The following is a 6,284-nucleotide window of genomic DNA, read 5'->3' as shown; positions in this document are numbered from 1 at the left end:
GAGGCCCGTCAGCGTATCGTCCTCTCAATATATAGGATACCATGGTGAAGCTACTTGAGAAATTCATCGAGCCAAGGCTGACTGACGCAAAACGTGCTAAAGGAATACGGCTTTACAGCAGGACGATCTCCAATTGATGCGGATGAGGAAGTGGTTCAAACGGTGAAACTGACTGAGGCACACAATCGCCATTGTCGGCGATGAATGTTCCCGCTAATTATAAAAAAGCGCCTGCCTTTCAACGAAGTGATGCCACATGTTTGAAATGCTGGAAAATTATTTGCATATTCCAAGTCACCTTTTGTAGATATTAAAGGGTTATTTAAAGGACTCGAGATGTTAACGAAGAATCACATCTGATTGGATATGCAAATGATGTTGCAGCGCTCAGCACACACTGGTGAGGCGGCGAGCCAGCTGATGGGTGGCTGAGCGTGGATTCTCCCTGGCTCTGAAGGAAAACCAAAGTGATCGTCCCGACCAAAGGGCGAGTTTCCACAGTGCTCCCTGTTCAGGTTGGTGAAGTCATGATCTTGTCGTAGCCGGCGATTAAATACCTTGGCAACATGTTAGATAAGAAAATAAGCTTGTTCAGGCTGATTCGCAACACCGCAGACAAAGCCGCAGCTAGAATATTTGCGTGCTGGCCGATGCCGAATTTCGAAGACTTCTCATCCAATAGTCATTGTTTGTTGGTGTGTGTGGTTCAGTCCGTCCGTCTTTACGGTTCCGAAGCATGAGCTGACTCCCTCAGTAAGGAGATACACCACTAGCGTCTAGTATAAATACAACGACGAGTGACTTTGAGAGTTACGTCGTACCCATGCTGCTAAGCAGAGGTTTACATATCTTAAGTAAGAAAGTTGACGCTTATGATCCTTAGTGCATTGAAGCTATCGTGCGAAAGAGAATGGATCGATCATCGTCCGATGGATTGCATATGCCAATAAAGAGATTGTGAGTATCTTCAATGCAATTACTTTATTCGTGCCCGAGAGCATCAGCTTCACATGTCGTATAAAATCGTATAACAGAGCACCCTTAAAACAGTCGCATGCGTTTCTTGCAGAACTCCTAGGAACTCGTAAAAGTCTATCTCGTCCACAGCTTGGATATGGAGGTCACCAATGTTACGTCCGGCATCCAGCTCCTGAGTCCATCCAAATATGACAGCAGATCATATCAACGATGCACAACAGACTGTTGTACCAGTTTGGCCAGCAAACAATCGCTTTTGTGCCTACAGAGTGCTGCGCATGTCCTTTTTGTGGAGAAAGTAGGCAATCTCTGCAGTTACGAAGAGTGGAAATTCCACCATGTGAGCAATGACCTGATTTATACTATATACCAGCCTATGGACCCACCAGATATTTTGCACGGAATCCAAGCCAGAGCCCCTATTCTTCGGGAACATCCGCAAAATTCATACCCGCGATAGTGATATACTTGGCGCCTTCAGCAGTAGTTCACTCAGCAATTTAGGCGGGTAAGAATACGCTCTATTGGGATTGGTTGAATGATCTTAAAAATCTCTAAACACGTCTAGAATGACTAAAGCCAAATATCTCCGTTGATCTTCTTCTTCTTTAAAGCGGCGATGCTTCAACTTAATGTTAGATAATTCGGCAAGTCCCTATATGACCTATGCCTTTCTATATCCGGGCCAGAGTTCGAGCGACCTAAATGGAGTAGGCGGGAGTCGAGAACGTATATATCTACAACTTACATGGCTTACGAACGACCAGGTCCACCAGAAGAACTACAGCACCGAACGTCCAGCATCGCAGCGGAATAGCTGCGACGCCAATGTAAAGCATTTTTGATTTTATTATTAACACAAATCTATCGGTGTGTAAAAGAGGCAATACACCAACTTTCCATTTTCGCAGCTCGAAGAACTCTGACGGTTCGATGGGGGTCCTAGATATCAACCTGACTCCCCTCCCTTACCCTGTCTAACCTAAGATCCTTCTCAAATCACAGTTAAATACTTTTCACTCTAGATCTCGCTGCATATTATCCTTTCGGAGACCTCAATATTAATGGGCCAACAGAGGAACTAGAGTCAAAGGTCTGTGATCTGGAAAAGGCATTCGAAACCGGCTTTAAATTCTCGTAACACTGCAAAATACAGCAAAAAGACAGTACCACCGTAACTGAATAAAGATCTGTCCAACCTTAAGAAACTGACCAGGCCGGTCCTGAACATCTACTGCAGTCACAAATACTGAAAGCCATACAAGGAATGGCAGACGTGCAAGTCAGCCGTCAGGACTGCTCGAAAGCGGTCTTGGTTGAACTGTTGTCAGAACATTGGAAGCACCAGCGAGTTTACGAAACTCAGTAAGATTCTGGTCAATGAACTTTGGAACAAATCCGTTCTTTAAAAAGATGGGAAGGCTCCACAACGGAATCTTCTGGTGAGACCTTGGAACTGTTAGTGTATACACACTACACCGCCAGCGAGGACGAGTGTGAGTCAGAACCTTGCATGGGGGATATGCATCCCTAGCCGCGTGAGACTATCGAAGCTGTAATTGGGGTATAGCACCATCGTACACGGTCCAGTGAAGTGCGTTTCAACTCCTTTCAGGACTTCCCGATAACCCTATGTTCCTCTTCTACTGTTCTGTGCAAAGTTATCTTGAGGCGACCCACTCGTCCACTATCTTTGAAAAGTAGGTCCCACTGCATAACATAGCCAGCATTGGAATCGTCGACCCTCCTCAATGCATGACTTATGTATTACCACTTCCGTCTTCTGATCAATTCTTTCACGGATAAGTAGCCGAAATAGTATGAGGACCGCGTTCTCCAGTGACAAGTCACAAAAAATGTTGACGAAGCTTTGAAGCTTTGGAGTAACAGTGTGGATCACTTTCTACGTGCCACTTCCATATAACAACACAGAAAGAACATTAGCACAGAACAGTCTTAATTTGATCGTAATGTTGATATAACCACGTTTCCAGATTTTAGACAAGTCAACGAAGGCGCATCTAGCACTGTTATTGCGGTAAGCGGAGCCACCGTCGTCAGAAACCACGCTTCCTAGATGTACAAATTGATCAGTTGATCGAAGAGTGTGACGGGCATTCAGTTAATTTCATTGATGTTTATCTTCTTGCAGAGCATAGTTTGCAAAACCCAAAAAATGTCATTAGCGTAGTCAAGGGTTTTGAAGGGAAATGTTATGATCCATTGAAGCCCTCCGCTTCCTCCAGACAAAGAAGTTCGAAGATCTTCACCGATAACAAAAAGAAATAATATGTACGGTAAGATGCAACCCCGGTGAACTCCGCCCCGGACCCCGATTATTTTGAGATTTTACCTCACTCTGATCGTAGTCATTCATTTCTCTAGAATAGTCCTCCTGCGCAAAGAGCATTCCATATACACTCCCCCCGCCCCCGCTGTCGAAACCTTTCTTGAAAATCTTCAATCTTAACGATCACCCCCTTCTTCCACTCTTTGTGAGAGAACCCGGATTCCAAAGAATTCCGTATAAGTCGGAGTAGCAGTTTAATAGAAACTGCAGAAGCTGCGATGATCAGTTTCGCGGGCAGACCGTCAAACCCACTAGATTTATCCCGTTTGAATGCACTGATGGCGCCTCTATTTGGATGGGAGCAGTTAGTATCCGTACGTCACGGTGACTAGCCTTTTCATGTATGAGAAGTGGAATTTCACCGGATATTATACAGTTGAGAACCTTTGTGAATTACCCCCTACCATTCTGCAGCTGCTCATCGTCGTGAAAAAACAGCCAACTGTTAATTTTCTTGAGCGAACCTTCGAAAAATTTGCCACCGCCTGCAAGTTGTTTCGTGATGAAGTACCTGTATACGGTTCTGAAATTATTGCTATTTGTGCCAGCTTCTGCTTCCCTGCTCATTGCAATAATAAATTTCATTTTATCGTGGAACACACCAGGCTGAACTTCCCGAGATTTCGTATGGAATCAAGGATAAACATCTCATGACTTGTTCCTCATCGTAGGCTGTCGGTTAACAAAATCAAGCAAAAAAGATTCGAAAGAATTCAATCAAGTGGGAATAAAACATTGAGGACGGAAAAGGCACAGCTTCAGCTTTAGGTTTCGTCCCCCCCCCTCATCGAAGAACAAAAAAAGGCTATAATATTTTCTATAATGGAATTACAGCCGAATTGGTTAATTATGGAGGCGACTAATTACACCAAGTGGTTCATCACCTTCAAGTTGTGGATAAAATCCGGCTTACGGTTACGGTAGGCGGGTCACTTAATCCGTATGGATGGAGATGATCCAACCCGGAAAGTCTATAAGGGCAATATCTATGGTAGGAGAAGACGGGGCAGACCCTGCCTGAGATGGCGTAGGTCAGGACGCCAGACAGCTTTTAAGGATATCAGATTGGTGGACCTCGTCGCAAAACCGGGATGTCTGGAGTTCCTTATGAAGGCAGGCCTAGACTGGATACCGGTTGTTGCGCCGTTGATGATGATGAGCTAGTGGGTCGGGCAACATGTAGTACGGTACCACTGTCGGCGGAAACCACGCTTCTTAGATATACAAACCGATCGACACTTTCGATGCTCTGCCAATTAATGCAAGTAACGAGACTGCGATGACCTGCCAGTCTGAGAACCTCGGCTTCGCTGGTGATTTTGCTTCAATCCAACTCTATTTGCTTCTCTTTCCAAATCTAGAGCCATGTGCCCAATGCCCATGGCCCGGTGAGAGAGCATGCCATCAGCAGGGTCAAGGTATTTGAGGAAAGATCATAGCCCATTGAATTCCTCCACGTCCTCCGGACAAGGGAGCGTGAAGAACGTCACCGCTAACAAGAAAAAATAATATCGGTGACAAGATGCAACCTGGGCGGACTCCGCATTGGACCTCTGAGATTTTACCGCGGTGCAGTACGTGACATTTTACGCCATCATATGTCGCTCTGATAATACCTATTAGTTTCTCCGGAATGCCCGCATACAGCACTCCAGATACACTCTCTGTTCACGCTATCGAAAGCTTTCTCGAAATTGATGAACAGCAGGTGAAGCGAAGATCTAAATTCTGCGCACTGATCCGTAAGGTTAATGTGGTGAATGCAGGAAGATCCGGAGAGAAAATCAACCTACTTTCTGACGATCAAGCTTTCGAGATGTTCTGTGACGCGTTCCAGGATTATTTTATCTTTGTAACGGCAGAAAGCACGCAGAAACTCCTCTAATTGTCACACTCAAAACGGACGACCTCCATTGGAATCTGAACAATCAACCCCCCCCCCCCTTCTTCCACTCTCTGATTCCCAAGATTTCTGTTCGAATATGTTAGAAGCAGCAGATCTGCAGTAATTGCAGATGCTGCGATAAATAACTCCTCCCCTTCCTCTTTACTCCAGTTGCGTCCATTGATGGCCGAAATTATTTTTCTTCTGCTTAGAGGAACAGTTCGTATCTGCATGCTACGGTGATTAGCCATTTCATCTCCAAGAGGAGGAACCTCACCAGATATGATACGATTAAGAATCGTAGTGAAGTTTTCTTTATGCCTCTTCAGTTGTGTCATCGTGGATGAGAGGTCGACCGTTCACATCCTTCAGAAGACCATCGAAAAATTTGCGACCACATGCAATCTATTTCGTAATACGGCATACACTTTTGAAATCACTACGTTTTGCGCATCTTCCGCTCCCCTGACCAGCGCAATAGTAAATTCTCTCTTGTCACAGCGTACACTACGTTAAACTTCTCGGGACTAGTGTCTTTGAAGCCATTCATTCCGGTAGCTGCTGGACCTACGGAGAAATGGGACACCAATGACATCATTGCTTGTGGCAGCGGTACCGCTTCCGCTACGGTTTTGGCATTCCTATCGCCTCAAACCACGCGTTTAGTCCTGCCAAAAGAAATGGAAAACACGATCATGGGACGAAGGATCCACATTTCGCGGACCGCCGACAACATCAACCCATTTGATAACGAACGATACCAAAACTATACGTTGCTAGTTTTTTCTTCCCAGTCACCCTCTACGACACTAGGCCCCGATTGCCCGCATCTTTTTAGTCCCACAATTACTATCAAACGTCTGGCTTAAGCTAATTGAGCCGCAGGTGCCGGCATTAAATCTAAATATTCAGAGGGCAGAGGTGAGGCAGCGTCTGATGAGTTGCCTCTGCCCTGGACGAAACCGTCAGTCAAATTTTTGATTTTTTCGATTTCTGTTGTTGTTAGCGCTTAAATTTTTCAATAAAACAATCCAAAAGAATTAAGAAGAAACACACTCTATTTCTAAAAAA

This window comes from Hermetia illucens, chromosome 2 (assembly GCF_905115235.1).
Source record: "Hermetia illucens chromosome 2, iHerIll2.2.curated.20191125, whole genome shotgun sequence".
NCBI classification, from domain to species: Eukaryota; Metazoa; Arthropoda; class Insecta; order Diptera; family Stratiomyidae; genus Hermetia; species Hermetia illucens.
Note: the sequence above shows the minus strand (reverse complement) of the source record.